Source organism: Macaca mulatta, chromosome 19, assembly GCF_049350105.2.
Source record: "Macaca mulatta isolate MMU2019108-1 chromosome 19, T2T-MMU8v2.0, whole genome shotgun sequence".
Lineage (NCBI taxonomy): Eukaryota > Metazoa > Chordata > Mammalia > Primates > Cercopithecidae > Macaca > Macaca mulatta.
The window spans coordinates 53,843,386-53,870,193 of NC_133424.1; the positions used below are offsets into that span (position 1 = coordinate 53,843,386).

The window sequence follows — 26,808 nt, forward strand, 5'->3', positions numbered from 1 at the left end:
TCTGATGGTAGTTTGTATTTCTGTGGGGTCGGTGTTTATATGCCTTTTATCAATTTTTGTTGGTTCTATTTGATTCTTCTCTCTTTTCTTCTTTATTAGTCTTGCTAGCGGTCTATCAATTTTGTTGATCTATTCAAAAAACCAGCTCCTGGATTCATAGATGTTTTTGGAGGGTTTTTGTGTCTCTATCTCCTTCAGGTCTGCTCTGATCTTTGTTATTTATTGCCTTCTGCTAGCTTTTGAATGTGTTTGCTCTTGTTTCTCTAGTTCTTTTAATTGTGATGTGATGTTAGGGTGTCAATTTTCTATGTTTCCTGCTTTCTCTTGTGGGCATTTAGTGCTATACATTTCTCTTTACACACTGCTTTAAATGTGTCCCAGAGATTCTGGTATGTAGTGACTTTGTTCTCATTGGTTTCTAGGAACATCTTTATTTCTGCCTTCATTTCATTATGTACCCAGTAATCATTCAGGAGCAGGTTGTTCAGTTTCCATGTAGTTGTGCGTTTTCATTGAGTTTCTTAATCCTGAGTTCTAGTTTGATTGCGCTGTGGTCTGAGAGACAGTTTGTTATAATTTCTGTTCTTTTGTATTTGCTGAGGAGTGCTTTACTTCCAACTCTGTGGTCAATTTTGAAATAAGAGCGATGTGGTGCTGTGAAGACTGTATATTCTGTTGATTTGGGGTGGAGAGTTCTGTAGATGTCTATTAGGTCCGCTTGGTGCAGAGCTGAATTCAATTCTTGGATATCCTTTTTAACTTTCTGTCTAGTTGATCTGTCTAATGTTGACAATGGAGTGTTAAAGTCTCCCATTATTATTGTGTGGAAGTCTAAGTCTCTTTTAAGTCTCCAAGGGCTTGCTTTATGAATCTGGGTGCTCCTGTATTGGGTGCATATATATTTAGGAAAGCTAGCTCTCCTTCTTTAATTGATCCCTTTACCATTATGTAATGGCCTTCTTTGTGTCTTTTGATCTTTGGTGGTTTAAAGTCTGTTTTATCAGAGACTAGGACTACAACCCCTGCCTTTTTTGTTTTCCATTTGCTTGGTACATTTTCCTCCATCCCTTTATTTTGAGCCTATGTGTGTCTCTGCACGTGAGATGGGTCTCCTGAATATAGCGTGCTGATGAGTCTTGACTCTTTATCCAATTTCCCAGTCTGTTTCTTTTAATTGGACCATTTAGTCCACTTACCTTAAGGTTCATATTGTAATTTGTGATCTTGATCCTGTCATTATGATCTTAGCTAGTTATTTTGCTCGTTAGTTGATGCAGTTTCTTTCTAGCATCGATGATCTTTACATTTTGGCATGTTTTTGCAGTGGCTGGTACCGGTTGTTCCTTTCCATGTTTAGTGCTACCTTCAGGAGCTCTTGTAGGGCAGGCCTGGTGGTAACAAAATCTCTCAGCATTTGCTTGTCTGTAAGGGTTTTATTTCTCCTTCACTTATGAAGCTTAGTTTGGCTGGATATGAAATTCTGGGATGAAAATTCTTTTCTTTAAGAATGTTGAATATTGGCCCATACTCTCTTCTGACTTGTAGTGTTTCTGCTGAGAGATCCGCTCTTAGTCTGATGGGCTTCCCTTTGTGAGTAACCCATCCTTTCTCTCTGTCTGCCCTTAATATTTTTTCCTATATTTCAACTTTTGTTAATCTGACAATTATGTGTCTTGGAGTTGCTCTTCTCGAGGAGTATCTTTTTGGCATTCTCTGTATTTCCTGAATTTGAATGTTGGCCTGCCTTGCTAGGTTGGGGATGTTCTCATGGATAATATCCTGCAGAGTGTTTTCCATCTTGGTTCCATTCTCCCCGTCACTTTCACATACACCAATCATACATAGATTTTGTCTTTTCACATAGTCCCATATTTCTTGAAGGCTTTGTTGATTTCTTTTTACTCTTTTTTCTCTAAACTTCTCTTGCTTCATTTCATTTATTTGATCTTCAATCACTGATACCTTTTCTTCCAGTTGATCGAGTCAGTGACTGAAACTTGTGCATTTGTCACGTAGTTCTCGTGTCATGGTTTTCTTCTCTATCAGGTCATTTAAGGGCTTGTCTACTTTGGTTATTCTAGTTAGTCATTTGTCAAAGATTTTTCAAGGTTTTTAGTTTCTTGGCGCTGGATTCGCACTTCTTCCATTAGCTAGGAGAAATTTGATTGTCTGAAGCCTTCTTCTCTCAACTTGTCAAAATCATTCTCCATCCAGCTTTGTTCCATTGCTGGTGAGGAGCTGCATTCCTTTGGAGGTTGAGAGGTGCTCTGATTTTTAGAATTTTCAGCTTTTCTGCACTGCTTTTTGCCCATCTTTGTGCTTTTATCTACCTTTGGTCTTTGGTGATGGTGACCTACAGATGGGATTTTAGTGTGGATGTCCTTTCTGTTTGTTAGTTTTCCTTCTAACAGTCAGGACCCTCAGCTGCAGGTCTGTTGGAGTTTGCTTGAGGTCCACTCCAGACACTGTATGGCTGGGTATCAGCAGTGGAGGCTGCAGAAGAGTGAATATTGCTGAACAGCCAATGTTGCTGTCTGATCGTTCCTTTGGAAGCTTCATCTCAGTGGTGTACCTGGCCGTGTGAGGTGTGTAGTGTCACTCTGCCCCTAGTGGGGGATATCTCCAAGTTAGGCTACTCAGGGTCAGGGACCCACTTGAGCAGGCAGTCTGTCCATTCTTTGAAAAAAATTCCACGCTGGGAGAACCACTACTGTCTCCAAATCTGTCAGACAGGGACATTTACATCTGCAGAGGTTTCTGCTGCCTTTTGTTTGGCTATGCCCTGTCCCCAGAGGTGGAGTCTACAGAGGCAGGCAGGCTTCCTTGAGTGGCGGTGGGCTCCACCCACTTCAAGCTTCCTGGCTGCTTTGTTTACCTCCTTAAGCCTCAGCAATGGCGGCGCCCCTCCCCCAACCTTGCTGCTGCCTTGCAGTTAGATATCAGACTGCTGTGCTCACAATGAGAGAGGCTCCCTGGGTGTGGGACCCTCCAAGCCAGGCACGGGATATAATCTCCTGGTGTGCCATTTGTTGAGACTCTTGGTAAAGCACAGTATTGGGTGGGAGTGACCCAATTTTCCAGGTGTTGTGTGTCACGGTTTCCCTTTGCTAGGAAAGGGAATTCCCATTCCCCTTGTGCTTCCTGGGTGAGGTAGTGCCTCACTCTGCTTCGGCTCTCATTCATTGGGCTGCACCCACTGTCTTACACCCACTGTCTGAGACAACCCAGTGAGATGAACCTGGTAGCTCAGTTGAAAATGCAGAAATCACCTATCTTCTGTGCTGCTCATGCTGGGAGCTGGAGGCTGGTGGTGTTCCTATTGACCATCTTGACACCACCCCCTCTTCTTTTTTTTTTTTTGTTTTGTTGGAGTCTCACTCTGTCGCTGAGGCTGAAGTGCAGTGGCACGATCTTAGCTCACTGCAACCTCTGCCTCCCTGGTTCAAGCAATTCTCCTGCCTCAGCATCCCAAGTAGCTGGGATTATATTGTAGGATCTGGCCAGCAGCCCACAATGCAACAGGGCTCTTTCTTTGTTCCCAAGTGGATAGGCAGGTCAAGAAGTAAAAGACACACACAAGATAGTGAAAGCTGAGTCCAGGGGTGGTGATTACGTTTTGGTCCTGTGGTGCTGCCAACGCACTGGATATACCAGCATTTATTATTAAGTTTAGTGAGGGCAGGGGTAGGTTAGTGAGGGATTTAGGGGGGTTTGATTCTGAAGTGAGATGGTCACATTGGGATGAAGTAATTCTTTAACATAACATCGGCATGCAGAAGTAGAGTATACAGAGATAAGAATTTACAACATGGTGTGTGCATCAGCATTTTCTAACAGAGCCTTAAAACAGAAACACAGTCTATCCATAACCTATGATTAGCAAGATATTAATCAGCAGTGACAGTTGCAGTCAAAGCTGGTTGCAAACAATCAGTAGAAACAGGAAGTGAAGCTAGACAACTGGCGAAACCAAAAAATTATCAGAAGGGAGTATGCCTTAACTCTAAAGAGACCTAGAAGAGCCGTGGCAAGATAAGGGCATTTATAACCCTATCTTATCCATATGAACAGGCGCCCCTCATGTGTCCATTTATAGGCTCTCCACAGGGTTGCATTCCATTCCCAGAGCTATGACCATCTGCTTTTCTGGGATAGGAATCTTGGTGGTGTGAAATCTCCCTGAGTACACATTCATTAATAGGCTCTCTGCATGGGGAAGCCAATCACGCACTGTTGGTTCATTGTGGCAGCACAACCTGGCATTGTCTTTACACAATCCTGCATGCAATTTTGTATTTACAATAATCAGGAGCATTTCATCTTTTATTCCATAGCAATGGTTTCAGGGGGTCTCCCTGCAGGACTACAGGTGTGCAGCACCACACTAGGCTAATTTTTGTAATTTTAGTAGAGACAAGGTTTCACTATATTGACCAGGCTGTTCTCGGACTCCTGACCTTGTGATCTGCCTGCCTTTTCCTCCCAAAGTGCTGGGATTACAGATGTGAGCCACTGCCTCTGGCCCATAAACCACACATTTCTTTGAGTTTTTGAATTCCAGCCCCAGAGAAACAATTTGATATTTGAAGGATGGCTGATCACAAATATTTGCACCGAAGTAAAAATGTTCGTAGATTGCACCACATGAGGGAGACTACCAGTATGACTATCAGGACGAAGATATCAAGAGTTTGGAGTATGCACCTTAAGTAAGATGCAAACCAACTACAACAGAATAAAGAAGAAGCCAGAAGAGTCTAGTCATTTTAACCAGGCAGCACATTTGTTGATTTTTACAATTGAGTCTCTATTAGAACCCGATGTATTTATCCATGTGCAACAAGAAGTGTCAGAAACTGCACAGGCTCCCCCCTGTTAAGCTGGTAGAGAGCAATTCTATTTTCTAGTATTGCATGTCTATGTTAAATTAAAACAGAGAGTGAGAAGAATAGGCAAGTATAGAAGTGGAAGCCTAAAAAAAACTCGATACATTTGAGGAAAAAGTTGTGTTAAAGATGCAGCTAACGTCAGCTTTGGGGTGGACTAAAGGATCTCTTGTTATGTAAAAATGTGTGGACCAGGTGTAGTGGCTCATGCCTGTAATCCCAGCACCTTAGGAGGCCGAGGCGTGCGGATCACCTGAGGTTGGGCGTTCAAAACCAGCCTGACCAACATGGAGAAACCCCGTCTACTAAAATTACAATATTAGCCAAGTGTGGTGGCGCATGCCTGTAATCCCAGCTACTAGGGAGGCTGAAGAAGGAGAATCACTTGAACCCAGGAGGCGGAGGTTGTGGTGAGCCAAGATTGTGCCATTGCGCTCCAGCATGGGCAACAAGAGAGAAACTCCATCTTAAAAATAAAAAAAAAGCTTGGTTGATGTGATATATCTGACACTGTTAAGTTACTCTCAGAAGCTACTTCTTGTGAAATCCTAAGTACAGCATTATTCTGGGAAGCAAAGGAGACAGGCATAAGCAAGGACAAATTAAGAGAGGTAAGAGTCTCATCATGATTGATAATCTTGTTCTGACATCTTGAGAAAAGCTGTCCACAATGTAAAGTCATCAACTTGTTGTCGTGGTTTGCAGTTTAAGTTTCTCTAAGTTATGGTCTTGAATATTTGGTGAGCTCTGAGTGGCCCACTCCTCAGACATGAGGGTTTTCCCATGAAATTTACATTGAGTTGTCCACCTCCAGATTATATGGCTTCAGAAACAGAGCTGTTCTTGTTCTTAATGATTTCATTGGAGAAAATTGAATTGGAAGAACTAAAAGAATTCAGGGTACAGTCCAGTCTACCAGTGGATTGAAAATACTCAAAGATAATGAACAGTGGTTCAGTCTGGTAACAGGTGTACTACAGTTTTTCTTTCCAACTTAATTTTTCTCTCTATAGGGGTCTCTATTTTTACCAAAGGTAATTGCTGTAGGATGAATTTATTTGCAAAATAGGTTGAGTCTCACCGAACTTGCCTAGATTTTTTACCTAAGTGCAGCAAGAGTATCAGTGGACCATAAAGGATCTTTTTAAACTTTGCTTTGCTAGAAGTTTTATAAGACTCTTAGATTAAACTTTCAAAAACCTCTTGAGACTAGGAAGCCAAACCAAGGCCAACTTCAGAATTTGCCTGCATTCCTTATGGGTTTATTCTATGTATATTCTCAAATGGAGCATCCCAGTCAAAACCTTGGTAATATAAGCAATGTTTTCAAATGTGTCCTGTTATAAAGAGAGTAGATTCTTACCGAACTTGTGCAAATAACTTTATTACCATAAGCATATGAATACTCATGAATAGTTTCTCAATTCTGGGGCACTCAGATACGGAGCCAAAGCAAATATTTCAATTTTTGTTTACAAAATTGTACTTTACCAAATTGCTGTAAAGTATAAATAGCTTAAAAGAGAAAGTTCATAAATCTGGAGAATAAAACATTCAAAGAATCAGCACATTTTCAAATAAAAAATTATGAAAACATTATCCTTTTAATTATTTAGTCCAATGAAATTGAGTTTTTTTTTCTTCTTTGTCTTGAATTTCATGAAGGTATCAGCCTGTTCATTAAAATTTCAACAGCTCTCAGAGAGTCCAGTGGTATGATCTTGAAATTATCAGAAACTTGCATTCAAGAGTCGTTGTCAGAGTCTTTTCCATATATCTCCTTGAAGAAAAAGCAATTTTGGACTGTAGCTGATTGTAAATACTTCGAGGAAGAGTCAAACCAACTGTCTGGGAATGACAAATATTTAAAATCACTGTGGTTAAAAATCTAATTTGATTTTCATTAGGTTTATTATGGTAAAGACACAGCTCACATAGAAATCTAGTTACTTCTGTGGCACATGACACTATTACTGATAACATATTCGATTTCCAAAAATTTCATATAGTTTTTAGAATACTCATTTTTTAAAACGTATTTATTTATTTTTTTTGAGACAGAGTCTTGCTTGCTGCCCAGGCTGGAGAGCAGTGGCACGATCTCGGCTCACTGGAAGCTCCACCTACCGGGTTCATGCCATTCTCCTGCCTCAGCCTCTCGAGTAGCTGGGAGTACAGGCGCCTGCCACCACGCCCGACTAAGTTTGCTTTTGTATTTTTAGTAGAGATGGGGTTTTACCGTGTTAGCCAGGATGGTCTCGATCTCCTGACCTCATGATCTGCCCGCCTCAGCCTCCCAAAGTGATGGGATTACAGGTGTGCGCCACCGCGCCCAGCCTAGAATACTCATATTATTAACATTCCCATAAATATTATTTAGAGAAGGTTTAGCATCACTTATCACTCATTTAAAAATGCTTTATATATATTTTAACATATCAAATAAGGTGGCTTTTCCATTCAGCTTCTGTTTCCCAACTGGATTACTGAGTTCTTGGTGTAGCCCATTAATAATTAGGGCCAAAAAAGTGTAGTCTTATGTATGTTGAAAAAGGTCCTTAGGTAATACCAGTACTTCTAGCTGAAAATCATTGATTTAGTTTTAAGTTCTACCTATTACAACAAGAGTTCTCCATCCTCGTTACATGTTTGTAGTGTCAGGGAAGGCTTAGAAATTACCAGTGCCTGGGTCCCTCGCCAGACCTTTAAACTGGAACTCATGGGTGGGGCTTGAGCATCCACTTTTAAAAATGTTTTCCAGTGATTCCAATGTGTAGCTATATTTCCCATCAGATTTCTCTGATTTCTTGTGGCCTTCACTTTTTTTCTATTTTGGTATTATGATTATTTTCAGGTCTCATTTCCTGTCTTAGGCTTTATGTCACCTGGGGTAGGGACCTTGCCTACTTCATTTCTGTATCTTTTTTGAACACATGAATTGGTCACCAGGAAAAGGTCTCAACTTCACATAGGTTGTGTCCTGACTCTCAGGTTCACAGGCTATTCATAAAGTCTTTGTTCTCCACCAGGTCGGAGATTGCTTGTGGTGAAGGGTGTGGTTAAGTCTGTAGTGCAGATGGTGGAGGGGAGTTCACCCTGTTTTTAGGCATAGCATTGGCACTAAGAATTTTATGTATATATGGGTGAAGCGACAGGGATGTGTCGGAGGACAGTTCTAATTAGGCTGGAGGAATTATACTAGGAAATAGTGGTAAAGGAAATGAGAAGGATTAGTAAATAGAGAACTGTGAACTTACCAAATAGGCTAGAGTAAACCCTTGGGGATTCTTGATTAAGTGAATTAACTAGATTTTAGAAAGGTAATGAGGCAGTCATATGCAAGGAAGGTTTCAAAGTCTGGAGACAAGAAGTCAAGCAACACTTTGAGAAGTGGTTGAGCTTTATGGGAATGGATAGAACTACACTATTGAGAGATGTTAAAAATAATGAAGAGGGTTTCACAATGTGGAATTGTGTTTCTCATGTGAATCTGAGAAACAAATGAGCAGAGGCTGGAGATAATTATGTCTAAAAGACATTGGGGTAGAGGGAGCATAAAGGCCAGGGAGAAAGGGAACTGCAGGAATTAGTGCTGAGAAGCAGGAGTTTAGTGGAAGAAGGAGGAGATCCAGCCCCAGATACAGGCCAATAAGTCTTTTCCTGCTCCCAAGCATGGCAGTCAGCCTTGCAGGAAACAGGACAGGAGAAAAGGCCATCATACCTGCCAGACTTCCCGAAATACAGAAATGACATCACGGCTGATATATGGGATTAAGGCCAGGAATATGTCCTCTTCCTGAAGGAGCTGTCATGGAAAGAAATGAAAAGGAATGGAGATGATGTTATTTTACAGGGAAGCGCCTCAGGAACAAGCATGTAACGTGAGGTACTCTATAATTGTTTCTTCAAGGAATGCATTATTTCTGTTGGAAAATTGATGGGAGATGGTTATATTCTTGCAGTTTTTTACCCTCTCACCATGTTTCTAGGTTGGTGATCAGTCCTCTGTCAATTCTCTACTGCACTCAGATATTTCAGAAAGCTTTCAGATGTGAGAAAGGCTGATTGCTATTTTCTATGTCATTAGAACTTTCCACCTTTCCACCTTTTCATGGTTGCATCTTTTTCTCAGTGTCTCTGTGTGACAGCCATGAATGAGACCCTGCCAGGTCTCCGTGGCAGGGAACTGATTGACAGAAGGCCCAGGTCAGTGTATTTCAAGTTCACCACCTCCCTTGCACAGAAAGCTTCCTTCCCACAGGTTCCCAGCAAGGGCGTGAAAGCAAGCCTATTTCTCTGAGGCTCTCTTTAACTTTCATGGGTGGCTGATTGGAAGACTCCCCATCAGCCTTGCAAAAACTCTCTTAGAACTGAATTGATACCTAAAAATTCTTTTTCTTTCATTTTCACAGGAGTCAGCTTTGCATAGTGGTCTGTGGGTTCTCCCATACTACCTTCATGCCTGCCCCACATTCCCTCAGAGGTGTCTTCCCTGATAAATTATCTTAAATGTCTAATCCCATCCTGGATGCATCTCAGTTGGTAAAAACTAACACACCAGGCTTGATTCTTTGTACTTAGCTTTTTCCCTTTCTCTCCCACAAGTAGTCAGTCACCATGTCCTAGTGTTTTACGTGGTACCTCTTTTTCTATATGTATATGGAAATAGGTACTGTTGAGGGGCACGTCCTATGTGCCAGGACCTGTGCTAAATACTTTACCTGTACCTCATTTAATTCACACAGTAACCCTGTCAGGTAGACATTATTTCCATTTTGCCAATGAAAAGACAGAGGCTTAGAGTAGTGTAAAAACTTCCCTGGTGTCATATGGCTAGTAATAGGTGTATCTGACATTTGATTCTAGGACTATTTGACCTCAAAGCTAATGACGATGGTATTAATATAGCAGGTGACATTGGTTACTCTGTGTGTGGCATCTTGTTTCATTGACTACATTAAACCTTTAAAAGAATGGTATGAAGCAAACTCTCTCATTGCAATTTTCAGGCGAGGAACCAGAGGTTCAGAGAAGTTAAGAGTCTTGTGCAAGAAATTTATAACTGTAAACTGTTACTTTAAAAAAGGAAGAAAGATCTCAGATCAGCAACCTGCTTTAATACTTCGTGATATGATAGAAGAACAAACTAAACCCAAGCACAGTGAATGAAGGTAACAATAAGGATTAGAGTAGATAAAATAAAATGGAGAGTAGAAAAAGAATAGAGTAATTAATGAAATGAAAGTTGATTCTTCAAAATGAAATCAACAAAATTGATGACCATTAACTAGACTGACTAAGAAAAAAAGAGAGAAGATTAAAATTACTAAAATCAGATATGAAAATGGAGTCTGAGCATGGTGGGTCATATTTTAATCCTAGCACTTTGGGAGGTCACAATGGGAGGATTTCTTGAGGCCAAGTGTTTGGACCAGCATAGGTAACCCGGGGAGACCCTCTCTCTACAAAAAAAAGTTAAAAGCCCATTAGCTGGGCATGGTGGCATGCATGTGTAACCCGAGTATCTTGGGAGACTGAAGAAGGAGAATTGCTTAAGCCCAGGAGGTTGAGGCTGCAGTGATCCCTAATCACACCACTGTATTTCAGCCTGGGCTGGCCTACAGAGTGAGAGCCTGTCTCTCTCTCTCCAAAGAAAAAAATAAAAAGATAAAAAACAAGTGAAAAGAAAAAATAAAATGAAGTGATTACTAGCAATTATTATAAAATAATGGTTATGAAAGTACTGTAAATAATTGTATGTCAAAAAATTTGATAACCTAGATGAAATAGACAAATTCCTAGAAAAACACAAAAACATGATGCGAACTATAATCGGTAATAAGAATTAATCAATAAAAGCATTTGATGAAATTCCATATTTTTTCATAATGAAAACATTCTAACTAAGAATGCAAGGAAATGACCTCAACATAAAGTCAATATGTGAAAAACCCAATGCTTACATCATACTCAACAGACAAAGACTGAAAGCTTTCCCTGTATGAGCAGGAACAAGACAAGAATGCTGCTTTTGACACTTCTATTCAATGTAGTATTGAAAGGTCTAGTCAGAAAAATTAGGCAAGAATTTAAAAAAAGATACTCAAATTGAAAGAAAGGAGTAAAATTATTTCTGTTCACAGATAACTTGAATTCATATGTAGAAAATCTTAAAGATGGAACAACCCTATTAGAATTAATAAATGAATTCGGTAATGTTGCACAATACAAAATCAACAAACATCAATTGTATTTCAATACATTACCCATGAACAATCTAAAGGGAAATTTTAAAAAATTTAATTTGTATTAATATCAAAAAGAATAAAAGAGTTAGGAATAAGTTTATCCAAAGAGGTGACATGATTATACCTGAAATCCATAAAATATTGCTTAAAGATGACATCAATAAATTGAAAGACACTTTGTTTCATGAATTAGAAGGTTCAATATTGTAAGGAGGACAATGCTACGCAAAGTGAGCTGCAGATTCAATACAATTCCTATCAGAAACTCAGTGACATTTTTGCAGAAAAAGAAAAATGGGTCCTAAAATTTATATTGAATCTCATGACTCTAAATAGACAAACAACTTTGAAGAGGAAGAATGAAGCTGGAGAACTCACACTTCCTGATTTCAGCATTTACTACAAAGTCCCAGTAATCAATACAGTGTGGTACTGGCATAAAGGAGGACATAGAAATTAATGAAACAGAACAGAGAGCCCAGATAGAAATATTTGCATATATGGCCAAATGATTTTCATCGAGTGTGGCAAGATCATTCAATGTTGAAAGGACAGTGTTCTCAGCAAATGATATTGGGAAAGGTGGATATCTAAGGTCAAGAATGAGTGGAACCTTTACCTAACATCATATACAAAAATTAACCCACAATAAATCAAAGATCTAAATGTAAGAGCAGAACTACACAACTCTTAGAAGAAAACATAGGAGAAAAGCTTCATGATATTGGATTTCACAATGATTTTTTGGTTGTAACATCGAAAGCACAGGCAACAAATAAAATTTATAAATTGGACTTCATAAAAATCAAAACCTTTCATATATCAAAGAACATTATCAAGAGAGTAAAAAGGCAACCCATGAAATGAGAAAAACATTTGCAAATTAAAAGTGTGATAAGAAATTAATTTTCAGAATACATGAAAAACTACAAGTCAACAACAGCAAACATCCAAAAACCCAATTAAAAAATGAACAAAGGATCAAAATAGGGTTTTCTCCAAGGAAGATATACAAATATCCAATAAGCCCATGCAAAGTTCCTCAATGTCATGAATACTTAGAGATATGCAAATCAAAACCACAATGTGACACCACCTCACACACTTTAGGATGGCTTTGATAAGCAACAACAATGACAGCAACACAAAACATCAAATGTTTTCAAATAGATGGAAAAATTGGAGCTCTAGTGCATTGCTGATGGGAATGGGAACTGTTATAGCCACTGTAAAAGGTGGTATGGCTGTTTCTCAAAAAATTAAACAATAAATTACCATTTGATCCAGCAATTCCACTTCTGGACATACTCCCTATAGAATTGAAAGAAATTTGAAGAAAGATTTGCACATTGATGTTCAGAGAAGCATTACTCACAATAGCCAAAAAAGGAAACAATGGAGAAGTCCATTGAAAGATAAGTGGGTAGGCAAATGAGGTATATCTATACATCAAAATGTTATTCAACCTTAACAAGGAATAAAATTCCAATACATCAGGCAAAATGGATGAACCTTGAAGACATTATGCTAACTGAAATAAGCCAGACACAAAAGGATAATTATTATATAATTCTATATATGAAAGATAGAATAGCCAGTTACATAGAGACAGAAAGTAGAATGATGGGTGCTAGGGGTTAGGGGGAGAAGGAGTGAGAGTTACTGTTTATCGGGTAAAGAAGTTTAATATGGTAAAAGGAAAAAGATCTGGAAATAGATAGTGTGATTATTATACAGCACTAAATTACACAATTAGAAATAGTTAATGATATATTAGACATATATAAAGTGTCTGGCAGTCTTACCCTCTCTATAAATACACACTTTTTGGCATTGCCCCTTTCCTGCCATGCAGAGCCTGAGAGGTGATTCTCACTATTTCTCCAAGTGCGCATCACTCACTGTCCTCTGTGCTGTGTCCCACGTGCTGTGCCCACAGCCTCATACAGCCGGTGACTTCAGAACCAGGACACAGCTCAAGGGTCTGCCCCGAGGCTCCCTCTCTTCTTATTTCCCTGCAGCCTAGGCTTCACTTCAACTGGCAGCTCCATTTAGCCGAATTCAGGACAGGCCACCAGGACTCTTTCTTCACACATGCTGGTCCCACACCAGGTGGAGTCAGGCAGGGCCAGTCACCGGAGAACCCTGGAGCAGATCAGGGAGTGGTTGGAGCTGCCCCTCTCTCATCCAAGGGGCTTCCTCCTCTCATTTAGGGGAAAAATGTGAGCTTGTTTCATAGCCTCAGATGTTCGTTGTAGCTCATGGAGTAGGTAAAAGAAAACAAAGACGTAGCAGAAAGGGATGTGTTGCTGACAGCAAGAAGCAACTTGATCTTGAGGACTCTCCTTGTCCTCTGTGAAGCCTCTTCCACCACATAGGGCTCAGGGCTGACAAAGCCCCCTCCCTACCGTTCTCAGGCTGGACACAAGGTCAGCCATGAAAAACAGAAGAACAAGCAGAAGAGAGTCTGTAGAGACAAATTGGGAGGGTTCAGGAGGAGAAATTAGGATTTGCTTCTGCCCGTGGGGCACAGACTGGGAATAAAAATGTTTTCCTGACTCTTCTCTGAAGGCCAGATAGACTCCACCTAAAACCCTATTGCCAATGATGCAGGATCCACTTACCAGAGACTTTGATCGTCTTGAATGTGGAACGTTCCCTGCCAGTGACTGAGTTACGAACACAGCAACCATAGCGCCTGCTATGCGTTGTAGTAATTTGGGGGATAGAGAGTATTTGTCCTGATTGCAGAAACTTCCCATTAATCGTCCAAGTATACTCTGCCGGTGGGTTAGAGTCCGCGTAGCAGTACAAGTAGAGGTTTTCTCCTGAATGGTAATAGGTGAATGAAGGGAAAATCCTGGGGAAGTCTGGACCATCTGGAGTAAAGACAATAAAGTCACAGGTGATGTCATCCGAGGGAAGGGTATACTCCTGGTCTCTTAAAGGGACACAGTGTCCCTCTGAACCAAGACACACCCTCAGGTCCCAGCCAAACCCCTTCTGTGTTCACTGAGCTGAGGCCTGAGGTATTTACCTGTTTCTGCCATCAGAGACTGTAGATCCCAAGTCTCCCATGACAAGGGCATCCCCTCCCCTTATATCCTTGGTTAAGGCTGTGCCTGCCCAGGTTTTCCCAGGGCAGGGAGTCATGGCCAGCTCGGGTGTCCAGAAATGAAAGTGTCTGTACTTTGACCTGAGAGAGACTGAGATGCCTGGCCTCTGTTTGTTTGAATTTAAGCTGGTGACTTGGCCCACAGAGGAACCAAAGATACAGAGGACATCCAGGGTGATGGGGTCACTGTGCATGCTACCAACTCGGTCCCGTATTTCACATTCATAGGGTCCTGTGTCATTTCTTGAGACATTGGGTAGAATGAGGAACCTGTTTTTACCGGGTTGCTTTAGCCTGGGACTGACCGGGAGGCTCGGACAATTTACTCACCACACGTAGGTGTAGTTCTGAGTCTTAGGTTCACAGGTTAAGGCTACAACATTCTCATTCTCCATGGGGTTGAAGTTGTTGCTGGTGATGTAAGGCTTGGGCAGCTCCGCTGTGTGGATAACAGAGAGAAGTTTGTCCCGTGTGGCAGCTTTGATTCTTCCACAGGCATCCTTCAATCAGAGTTGGCATCTCCCACCTCTCAGCCCACCCGAGTCCTTGAAAACCAATAGCTGGTGCGTGTGTCACAAGATAGATGCATGATGACCTAAGGGCTCAAAGACTGTGAGGCCGCCTGCTCTGTCTTATGGAAGCACAGACTTTCTCAAGTGTGAATTGAGCAGCAGTGCTGGGTCATGGACAGACACGTCAGTGGGAGTGAGAGCACCTGGTACCCCTCCCAGTCCCTCTTTAATCAGCTGTCTGGCTGGCTCACCTTGGGTTCCTTACCTGGAATGTGCAACTGCTAGGCCCCTTCCAAATTCCATCCTACTTTGACCCCTAGATGTGATTTCTCTGCAGCTTCCATTTCCAAAGACATTTTAGAGATGAGTAATAATGGGACTTCCCATTGTCCTGAAACCCTGAAGATACTGAGCAGCATGGCCTGGGACTGGATGTTTCAGCAGAAATAAAATAGGGGAGACCAGAGTCAAGCCTGGAGGTCAGTTCAGTCATCAGGCAGTGGAGGCACAAGGTGGAGCAGTTTTCTGCAAGTGTTTCATGATGACTTACTTGTTCCAGTGACCTCCAAAGATAGAGCAGAGTGCAAGGAATGATCTAGAAAGAGTGAAGGGGACAGGGAAGAGCTGGTGGCTTTGGAGCAGAACCATGTTCCCTGTTCTGAGTTCTTTAAGTTTCCTCTCCTTCTGCAAAGGGCAGGTGAGGACTATGTGGATCTTTCCAGAAATACATATGGACATTTGCAAATGCAGAACTGAGTGGTGGAAAGGGTGGGAATGAACTGCTGGAAATCTGGTCCTCATTGGACCATGTGTGTTTGATGGATATGAGACAAATGTGGGGGGAAATTTTGCAAATATTTTCTTTCACTGGACACTCTACTCTCCGATTCCATGGGTTTGACTACTCGAGGGACCTCATGTTAGTGGATTCCAGAGTGAATCTGAGAAGAGACTGCTGGTTTCCAGGAGCTGGGATTGGGGAGAATCAGAAGTTGTTCATGTGTGTGCAGTTTCAGTTATGCAAGATGGGGAGGTTCTAGAGATCTGCTGTACAGCTCGATGCCTATAGTTCACACAGATTGAGTGTTTCTTATGCATAAGACTTAGGAAAAAATGTGTTTTGGGTTTCTGATTTTTTTTTTTGATTCTTAAATATTTGTCATATACTTACTGGTTTAGCATCCCAAATCTGAAAGATTCAAAATCTAAAATGCTCCAGGTAGCATTCCTTTTCAGCATCAGATTAGTACACCAAAGTGGTAGGTGATTATCCAAATACATTCTTCCACCCCCCTTTTTTTTCTCTCACCACGTTTCTAGCTTGGTGATTAGTTTTTGGTCAGTTCCATACTGGCCATGCTGCACTAGTATATTTTTGAAGGCTTTGGGATGTGAGAAATAATGATTGCTATTTTCTACGTCATCAAATCTTTCCACCTTTTCATGGTTGCATCTTTTTTTCAGTGTCTCTGTTGTGGCAGTCATCAATAAGAGCCTGTCAGGTCAGATTTAGGACAGATTTTTGTAATTCTGCAAAAAATGTTACTGGGATTCTGGTAGGGGTTGCGTTGAATCTGCAGCTCACTTTGGGTAGTATTGTCTTCCTAACAATATTGATTCTTCCAATCCGTGAAAATGAAATGCTTTTCCACATATTGATGTCATCTTTAATTTCTTTCAGTAATGTTTTGTAGTTTTCAGGATATAACCCCACAACCTTATGGTTAAACTTATTCCAAAATATTTTATTCCTTTTGCTGTTAATGTGAGTTGAAATTGTTTTCTTAATTTCCTTTCAGATTGTTCATTGTTAGTGTATAGTCTAAAGAATGATCTAGAAAGAGTGAAGGGGACAGGCGAAAGCTGGTGGTTTGGATCAGAAACATATTCCCTGTCCTGTGTTTTTGATTTTCCCTCTCTCTTTGCAGAGGGCAGGTGGCTCTTTCCTGATAGCCAGATAGACTTCACTGGAAAACATATTGCCAATGCTCCAGGGATCCACCTACCAGGGACTATGATCCTCTTGATTATGAGATTTCTTCTACCAGTGACTGAGTTATGGATGAAACAGACATAGACCCCTGTATATGTTTTAGTGACTTGGGAGATAAAGAACACTTGTGCTGATTGCTGGAACTTCCCATCAATCAGTCAACAATGCTCTGCCAGTAGGTGAGAGTCTGTGAGGCAGGAGAGCTTGGGGACTCCCCTGTATGGTAATAGGTGTATGAAGAAGAAATGGTGGGTGCATCCAGACCATCTGGAACAAAGAGAATAAAGTCACAGGTGATGATGTCAGAGGGAAGGGAAAATCCTGGTCTGTGGAAGGACCAGAGTGACCCTGTGAGCTAAGTCACAACACTGAAGTTCTAGCCAAATCCCTGCTGTGTTCACTGATCTGGACCCTGAGACATTTACCTGTTTCTCCCATCATAATCTGTGGAGCCTGAGTCTCCCATGACAGGAGTAGCCTTTTCTCTCCAATTTTTGTTCAAGCCTAAGCCTACTCTGTTTTGCCTGGGGCAGAAAATCATGGCCAGCTTTGATGTCCAGAGGTAAAGGTCTCTGTACTTGCACCTGAGAAGGACTGAGAGGCCTGGCCTCTGGCCATGTGTATTTGGGATGGCAGCCTGCCTCACAGAGAATTAGAAGATACTCACGGAGGAGATTCAGGGTGACTGGGTCACTGCAGCTGGAACTCACTGGGTTCTTCATTTCACATTCATAGGGTCCTGCAGTATCCTTTGTGACACCAAATATAACGAGGGTCCTGTTGGTTTTGGACAGCTTCAACTTGCGACTGATAGGGAGGCTCTGACCATTTATCCACCACCGGTAGCTTACGTCCTGAGTGTCAGGATCACAGGATAAGATCACAGTCTCCACGGCCTCCCTGGGGTGTAAATTACTGCTGGAGATGGATGGCTTGGGAGTCTCCACTGTGGAGATAACAGAGAGAAGATTGCCTTGTGTGGCACATTTGATTCCTCCTAAGACATTTTTCAATCAGGGTTGGCATTTCCCACCTCTCAGCCCACACAAGTCCTTAAAAGCCCATGGTAGGTGTATGTGTTACAAGAGAGATGCATGGCAATCTGAGGGCTCAGAGATTGTGAGGCTGCCTGCTTTATGTGGGAGAAGCACAGACTTTCTCAGGTGTGAATTGAGCAGCAGTATTAGGTCATGGAAAGACACAGGACCAGCAGTCACAGCTCCTGGTGCCTCTTGAGTCCCTCCCTCTCCAACTGCCTGCCTGGCCCACCCTGTGGTCCTCACCTGGAGCATGCAGTACTGGAATCTTCTTAGTTTCAGTCTTACTTTGTCCCCCAAGGTATGTTTTCTCTGCAGCTTCCCTTTCCAAGGACATCCTAGAGATGGATGATGGAACTTCCCATTGTGCTTAACTTTGGGTACTGGGAAGCCTGGCTTGGGACTCAGCACTTCAGCAGAAATAGCACAGGGGAGACCAGAGTCAAACCTGGAGGTCTGTTCAGTGATCAGGCAGTGGAGCCAAAAGGTGTTGCAGTTTTCCCAGCTGTCTCATAGTGACTGACTTGAGCCAGTGACCTCTAAAGATAGAGCAGAGTCCAAGGAATGAAGAGTGAAGGCAACAGGCAAGAGCTGATAGCTTTGGACCAAGACCATATTCCCTGCTCCGTGTCCATGATGTTCCCTTCCCCCTGTAGAGGGCAGGTGAGGACCATGTGGATGTTTCTAGAAATACATGTGGATATTTGCAAGTGCAGAACTAACTGGTGGAAAGGGCAAACATGAACTGATGATGGAAGTCTGGCCCTCATGGACCCTATGTATTTGGTGGCTATTAGACCAATATTTGGGAAGAAGTGTTGCAGATACTTTCTCTCATTAGACATTCTACTCTCTGATTCTATGAGTTTGTCTACTCTATGTACCTCATCTCAGTGGATTCCAGAGTGAATCAGAGAGTAGAATTGTAGTTTCCAGTAGCTGGGATCGTGGGAATAGGGCATTGTTCCATGTGTGTGCGGTTTCAGTTATGCAGGATGAGGAGATTCTAGAGACCTTCTGTAGAGCTTCATGCCTATAGTTCATACAGATAAAGTGTTCCTTATGCAAAAAGCTTAAAGCGAAGTGTTTTGGAGTTCTAACTTTTTTTATTTTGGAATATTTGCAGTAGATGTACTGGTTTAGCATCCCAAATCTGAAAAATTTAAAATCCAAAATGCTCCTGTGAGCACTTCTTTTTAGCACCACATCAGTGGTCAGAAGTGTTGGATTTTGGAGCATTTCAGATATTGGATTCTGGATTTGGGATATTCAGTTTGTAATACAGCAATTTTCCCATAAAAAGTTGTCAGGAGTTTAGACCTCATGTTCTGATTCTAGTAACAAAACAAAAAAATATTTGGGGGAAACATTAAAATGTTGTCATAAGTGGAAATTTTTTACTGATAGTCCAAACATCTAAGATCAATTTCCGGTAGCAGTATTTCTCTTGATACCCAGTTCAGGTTTAGGTGTGGGGTGAATTCCAGCAGGATCACATCAGGCTCAAAGAAAGATGCCAAAGGTGATTTGAAATTAGCAAGTCCTTAAGTAGAGAGAGTCCCGTTAAAAGGACAGAACTGGCCAGTGTGTCTATTACATAAAGGGAGGAATGATGCCGAATTAAAAGAAGGGATGTGTGTTATGTTAGTAAATATAGAAAGAACTCCTTGTTTCTATTTTCTGTGTAGAGTTAGGAAAAATGGGGAGGAGCCCAAAGCAGGTATGTGAAATGCTTTCTTCATTTTCTCTTAACCTCAGGAAATACAACTAGAGTTTCAGTTTGTGTGAATTAGGAAGAGTCTAAGTGAGATGCCAATGGCTCATGTGTCCCCCACACGAAGAACCCCACCTTATGAAAATGGCATCATCATGAGGAAACAATTGTGTGTGGCACAGGCAGTGAAACCATCAGATAACACCCACCTGACCACTTCCAACAACTCCCGGCATCCACCAGTATTTCCATTACATGTATATTACATCCTTGGCGTTGTCCCACAACTACAACATTTAGAAATTGCTATTGTCAATACAAAGTATTCAATATGAAGTTGAATGTGTTGTTCCACATTTCTCCCCCTACTCTTTTTGAACTTTCCTGTTTCAGTTTTGGAAGTTTCTATTCACACATCCTCAAGCCAGGGATTCTTTCCTCAGCGGTGTGCAGTCTACCAGTAAGCATCAAAAACATTTTTCATTTCTCTAACAGCACTTTTTTTTTTTTCCTGAGACAGAGTCTCGCTCTGTTGCCCAGGCTGGAGTGCAGTGGCACGATCTTGGCTCAAGCAAGCTCTGCCTCCCAGTTTCATGCCATTCTCCTGCCTCAGCCTCCCGAGTAGCTGGGACTACGGTTGCCCACCTCCACGCCCGGCTAATTTGTTGTATTTTTAGTAGATATGGGGTTTCATCGTGTTAGCCAGGATGGTCTCTATCTCCTCACCTCATTATCCACCCACCTCAGCCTCCCAAACTGCTGGGATTACAGGTGTGAGCCACTGTGCCTGGCCATCTCTGAGAGATTTTAACAAGTTGTTGACTTTTCAGTTTGTTCAGGTTTTTACTTACTGCTAGAACCAAGTGACAAATTTCAAGATCGTTATATGCCTGACAGGAAACCAGAAATCTCTAGGAAGTGACTGGAGAATGTGAGCTCCACAGTAGGCTGAGGTTGGAGTCACGAGTGAAATGGGTGAAATCAGCCCATGGGCTTTGGAGACTGCAGACCTGTCCAGCCTCTGACACCCTGGTGATTCAGTGCAAAGATTACAACAGTGACAGCAAACTAGCATGGCTGACTCCATCTGGCATCTAGTCTCAGGCTGGCTGTCCTCACTCATTCCTGGACATAGGCCAGGCTAACCATGGGAGGAATTTAATTTGTGGCTTAACTTTGAAGCAAGAATGATAATAGTTCCTCCATAAAACGAATACCCTTACTTTGCCCAGGGATTGCCTTTGTAAAACTGGTGAAAGACCATGAGAGTAAGATTATAGGAGGGAACTGAGTTCTGCTAAAATGTAGGCACAGTTTCTATAATCCCTTACTGCTCAAATGTCATTTGACCAGATTTTACAAAATTTGTAACTGATTGCTTCTATAGGTAACATCACTATTGTAGAACCTGAGATTGGTCTTTTGAGATGTTTCTCATTCCTTGCATTCTGGCAACCGGCTGACCTCATCCATACCCATGACTAATGGCTCAGTCAGTCACCTGGTCCCCGCCTAGAGGCAGATTCAAGCACAAGCAAATCATTTCCCTCTGCCCTCATGATTCCATCCCCAAACAATCAGCAGTAGCCATTTTTCAGTTCTGTGCCCCTGAAACTATCCTTGAAAATCTCTAACCCCTGATCCACTAAGGAGGATGATTTGAGTAGTAATAAACCTCTGTCCTCCTGTTTGGCAGACTTGGAGTCATTAAAATCTTTCTTTACTGCAAATCATCATCAGGATAAATTGGTTTGGTTTGTGCAGGAGGCCAGAAGAACTTGTCTGGGAATTATAAGAGTGGATGGAGGAGCTGCTTATCCCTGTCCCATGGTCTTGTCCACAGAACAGCCTCACAAAGGGACAGAGCCCTGGGTGGGGATACAGTGGAAGCTTATTCTCTTAGTGACCTCAGGTCATTGGCTCGAGATGAAGCCTGGCAGGAGTGACAACTCCAGGTGATTTCTATGCCTTTCCCATTTCCTGGGAGGTGGGCCAGGCAACAGTGTTAGCAGGAAGGGAACAGAACCGTCAGCCTAGTTAGAGGGATTGTCTGGGGAAGGCCTAGGGGTGGAGGAAGAAGCTGTGCAGGACAGGGCTTGCCAGGTAGAATGAAATGGGGCAAGATGAGGGACACAGAGAAGCAGAGAGAGGCAGAGACAGTGTGGCAGTGAACAGCAGGGGCCACAGTGACTTCAGAAACCCCAGGGACCAGGTGCCCCCAGTTCCACCGTCCAAGATCAGGGAGCCCTCAAAAACCCTCCAGACGCCAAGGAGATTCAGAGTTACACACGAGGTGGGGTGGCTTTAGGGGCAAGAGGTAGTGGGGGGGATGAAACATGGGTGTCAGCCTCTGAAGGAGAAGGGACAGGTGTGACTAGAACTTCCTAGGTTTCTGCATCCAAGATCCAGTCTCTAAAGAGGTTATGGGTCATTCCTTTCTTCATTCAATTCCTTCATTTGTTATGTGAGAGCTCCTGAGTGTGTGTCTCTCACTGGGCCTGTGCTGGTGCGGGGTGTGAGTGGGGAATGAAAACAAGGTCCTCTCTTTTATCCTGTCATACCAGTGACATGGGCACTTTGAGAAACACAGGATTTCAGGTTCAGTGATAGGGGTTAAGATATGCGGGGGAGGCCTGGACATTTTTTGCACTGACTCTGACAGTTGAGGCAGGTGATTTAGTTCTGGAGAACAGACTAATCAGCTGACCCTTTGCTCTCACTCCTCTGATGTTTGGATGCCTAAGAAGAGAGGATTTGAACCAATAAATGACTATGGGGTCCTTGGAACCCAATGATTCGTCACTTCTGGTGGAGGAGAGGATGGGCCTGTGGCTGCAGACAGACCTCATGTGACCCTGATCTGCCTTTTGTGTTTGTGTGACTCTGGTTCAGTGACTGTGCCTTCCTGTGCCTCAGTTTTCACTCAGTCAAATAAGCTAAATGGCAAATGGACTGTGGCTTTTCATACTATCTGTGAATAAACTGAAAATTCTTCACAGTCACGCAACCTAATGCTTGGCACAGTGGAGGTGTTCACACAAACAGCATTTATTATCATTCACTTCCATGAGAGAGCACCTTTAGGTCAGATCCCTGTGGACAAACTGCTGCCAGGTACATTTTCTCTCTTCTGTTTCCACTTCTGGGGATATTAGAGTTTCTATGGAGTGTCCTAAGCCTCACAAGGCAGTTGGCTAATGGTCTACAAAGCTTGTTTTTCTGTCCTCTCCACTCTGAGTGTCGGGTGAAGAAAACTCTGTCCTTGCCCAGATGAGGCTCTGAGGGCTGAGCCCTGGCTGGTGAGCAGCTCCAGGAGACACAGTCCTCAGACAGCTGGTAAATCCTTGGTCCCAGTAAGCCCTGCCACAACCGAGCCCTGGCACAGGCTCCTCAGCTTTATCTGGAGTAAGGATTTAGGGACAGGGGTCTGAGGTTGAGGCTTCTTGGGCTGAGCTTCTCTGAGAGTATCTCAGGGGTCCTCTTTGGCAAAGCCCTACTCACTTCTCCAGGGTCTTTCTCATTGTCAAATTTATGAAGAGGGCATGAGGTGCTTGGCTGAGGCTGATCTCCTCCTGCTGAGCTGATCTCCTCCCCCCACCCCATCAGACTGTCCTTCCTGTGCAGCAAGTGTCTGCAGGGTCTGGAGGCAGGAAAGGAATTCTGATCTGTTGTAATTTGTCTCCTCTGTGTGTGTCCTGCACTAAATGCCAAAACCCAAACATGGGACATAATGCAGAGAGGGACACAGGCACAGTCCAGGCCTGACCATCCTGTGTGTGCAAAGTAGAAGTGACCCCCACCCCCCAACACCCAGGGATCATGTGGAATCACTCACGGTATAAGGTGAAATGTCCAGTTACTCCTTTAGTCTTATCACCTCGCTGTATGATTTGTATGGTGTAGGATCCTGTGTCCTTCTGGGTGACATTCTGGATCAGCAGGGATGCATTGGAATATACTGTTTCTCGTCCACTGTATGCAGGCCCAAATATAATTGTTTCAGCATCTATTACATATGCTGTAATGTAATGTTGGAGGTCCATTATTTGCCCTTTGTACCAGATGCAGGCAGCAAGATTCTGGGGCAAATTGTGGACAAGTAGAAGAACATCCTTCCCCTCAGAAACTTTGGCTGGCTGGGCTTCAATTGTGACTTGAGCAGTGGTGTGCGGGTTCCAGAAGATTAAAAGTGATGCTAGGAGGTGGAGAGAGCATCAGTCAATATTGAGACCTATGTATTGGGGTGAAAAGATGGGGCCCTGCGTCCTGAGAGGATCTCTTCAGTCATCAGCCTTGAAAACACACACACACACTCACAAACACACACATTCACCTTTTGTGTGTGTGTGTTTGTGAGTGTGTGTGTGTGTCCTACTGTCCTACTGGGTCAAGGTCAGCAGCACGACCCCCATTCCTTCAACACTTCCGACCTTGGCATTTTTCTGTTTGGAATCCTCTTCCCCAGGGGTCTGCACAGCTCTCTCCACACTGCCTTCAGGTCCTGCTCGCATCAGGGCATCCTTAGACTTCTTTCCTGACACTTCCTTTGGATACCCTGGGTCTTCCCTTTCTGGCCTTTCCCTGCTCTGCTCCCTTCAGAGCTCTTGTCAACACCTGACCTCACATTCTAGATCTCTTTGCATGTCTGTCTTCCTCCCCATGACAGCATGAGTTCCATAAGGACAGGGACTTTTGATCTTGGTTGCACACCAGTGCCTTGGAGAGGCTGTAGATTCCTGTACATGTGAGAGTTCCCCGGGTCCTCCCTGCCCAGGGTTTTTTTATTTGTCTTTCTCCAATTGTTGATGTTTTTTTGCTGAGGACAGTGTTTCATGCCCTGTTTATATTTTCATTTAAAGTGTCATCTGACAATAGTTATTATTATCATTTTTCAAAATGTGGTGTCCAGTGATGATTAACCAGCAAAAAAGAACACTTGAGATTTTCCTACCTCTTACCAATTCCAGTGCAATGTGATTTTCCTCTTTTGACCCGTGTCCCTCTCTGGTATATATTCCCCTATCCAGGCTCCAACAGAGCCTTCTTTCCTGTATTTTTTTTTTTTTTTCCTTTTTGAGACTGAGTCTCGTACTTTCGCCCAGGCTGGCATGCAGTGGCGCCATTTCGGCTCACTGCAACCTCTGCCTCCCAGGTTCATGCAATTCTCCTGCCTCAGCCTCCCGAGTAGCTAGGATTACAGGAGCACACCACCACACCTGGTTAAGTTTTTGTAGTTTTAGTAGAGAGGAGACTTCACTATGTTGACCAGACTGGTCTTGATCTCCTGACCTCATGATCCACCCACCTCAGCCTCCCAAAGTGCTGACTTCTTTTATTTTTTAGAACCGCATCCTGTCCAGGAAATCCCATCCAATCATTCTGCTTCCTCCTCCTGTCCTCTCCCAGGAAGTTCTCTCCTCACCTGTGAGTAGAAGCTCCTTCCAGGTGATGTGTAGTGTGTAGGGAGGGGCTGAGAGGGGCCCCATGGCCTGTGCTGCCTGCATGTTCTCCTCTGTGGAGATGATCCTGGGATCCAGAAACTTTCTGAGCACGGCTGTCAGTTGTGCTGTCCTTCCTCTTTCTGTGCTGAACCTCTTCCCGGGGCAGGAGCACTTCTCAGGCTCATGGGTGGGGTCTGTGCCCAGGACACCCCTCTGTCCCCTCCCGTCTCTGTCCAGCCTCCTTGTCCCTCCTTCTCTTTTTCCTTTTGTCTGTGTGTCAGGTCCCTGGGAATTGTGGAGGCCTCTGCCTTTTTCAGCAGTGATTCTGTCACCAATCCTCAACACACACTATGTGCAGAAACACAAACATACACACAAAAGAGACACACACAGACACACACAGTCACACACATACCCTGTAGGTTGGGCAAGTACAGTCCTGGGCCTCAGCCTCCTGCTGTCCCAATGGCTCTGGTTTGGGGTGCACATTCATGCCCTTTGCCCTCTTTCATCCCCATCTGACTCTCCCCTTCAGTGCAGGAGGTTGGAGCTGCACCAGGTCCCTGTCACAGGGACACCCCATTGTGCTGTGGGTGAGTTGTGTGTCGCCTGGTGACAGGAACCCTTCCTTTCTCTAATTGTGTCTAGCTTGACTGCGGCTTCCAAGGATGGATATTCAGGACCTGGGTGTCCCAGAGGAAAGTGTCCTTCCTGGAGGTGTGCAGGGTGAATCTCTCGTGCCCCTTGGGAGGAGAGGCCTGTGCTGGTTGCTCAGTGGGGGCTGTGAGTCCCATAGTCAAACGGACCGTTCTCAGTCACTATTGCTCCCTGGAGTCTGGTAGCTGAGCTGGGGCTCAGGGTTTCTCATTTCTTCCTGACCATCTTTGGTGTCCTCTCTTCTCTGCCCATCTGATTGTCCTATGGACACCACACCTTCCCCATGGTGATGCAGGAGGAAGTGGGGAGTTACCCAGGAACCCTGTGGAACATGGCTTGTTGAGATGCAGGAACAGGAGCCTGGGACAGAGCAGGGGTTCAGAGCTGCAGTGATTCATCCCGACTTACTCCGTGGTCGTGATGGGCTCAGTCCTCCATGTGCTGACATACCCAGGGGTCTGTCCTGAGGCTTTTGACCTGGCCAAGCTACTCTCTGTAGAAGAGGAACAGGCAGTTGCCAGAAAGCCTGTCTGGAGGGACATTGCTCACACCTGAGAGGGCACATGGGGGTGAGTTGTGTTCTGGGAGCAAAGAGCAATAATACCCCCTTCTCCCGGCAGGCACACTGGAGAGGTCTGTCTTCCCAAGGGACAGGCAGGGATAGGTGGCCACATCCTGGATGGTGCCTGTGTGTGACCATCACACGCGCTCTGAGCCCCCCGGGGGGCAGCGGGCAGACAGGTCATAGGGTGCCTGACTGATTCCCAGGGAGGCTGTGGGCCCTCAGGCAGGCACTGGTCTGTGTCAGCACTAGGCTTGGCCTGGGATGCCCCAGAGAACAGGACAGATGGAGCATGGGCGGACATTTAGGGAGCAGTGACAGAAAGAGTTGATGAGGATGGAGGGAGGTAATGAGGGGAAAGCGCCCAATGTGGCGTCGCGTGCACCATGGCTGCCCTGGGAGATGTCTTTTTAGCTGATCCCAGGGAAGGAGCAGGTGTGTGGGGCAGGAGCTGCCGGCAGAGGGAGTGGTGTCAGGTTGGCGGCCGCCAGGTCAGGGAGGAGCTGACAGAGTCCGTGTGGGGAGCACGGAGGACGTTGAGGACTTGAGCCGAGGTGACCCTGGTGAGGGTGGACCCTTCTCGGCTATCGTTTCAGATGAGGGAGGTCGGCATCCCGTGGGAAGGCTCCAGGCTGGAGGGACT

General features: G+C 43.8%; 1 pseudogene; it reads right to left on the reverse strand.

Annotated features, from left to right (window-relative positions):
- Window positions 1-8,462: 8,462 nt before the first annotated feature.
- On the reverse strand, window positions 8,463-24,991 carry LOC144337523 (pregnancy-specific beta-1-glycoprotein 3-like; annotated as a pseudogene).
- Between the last annotated feature and the right edge of the window lie 1,817 nt (window positions 24,992-26,808).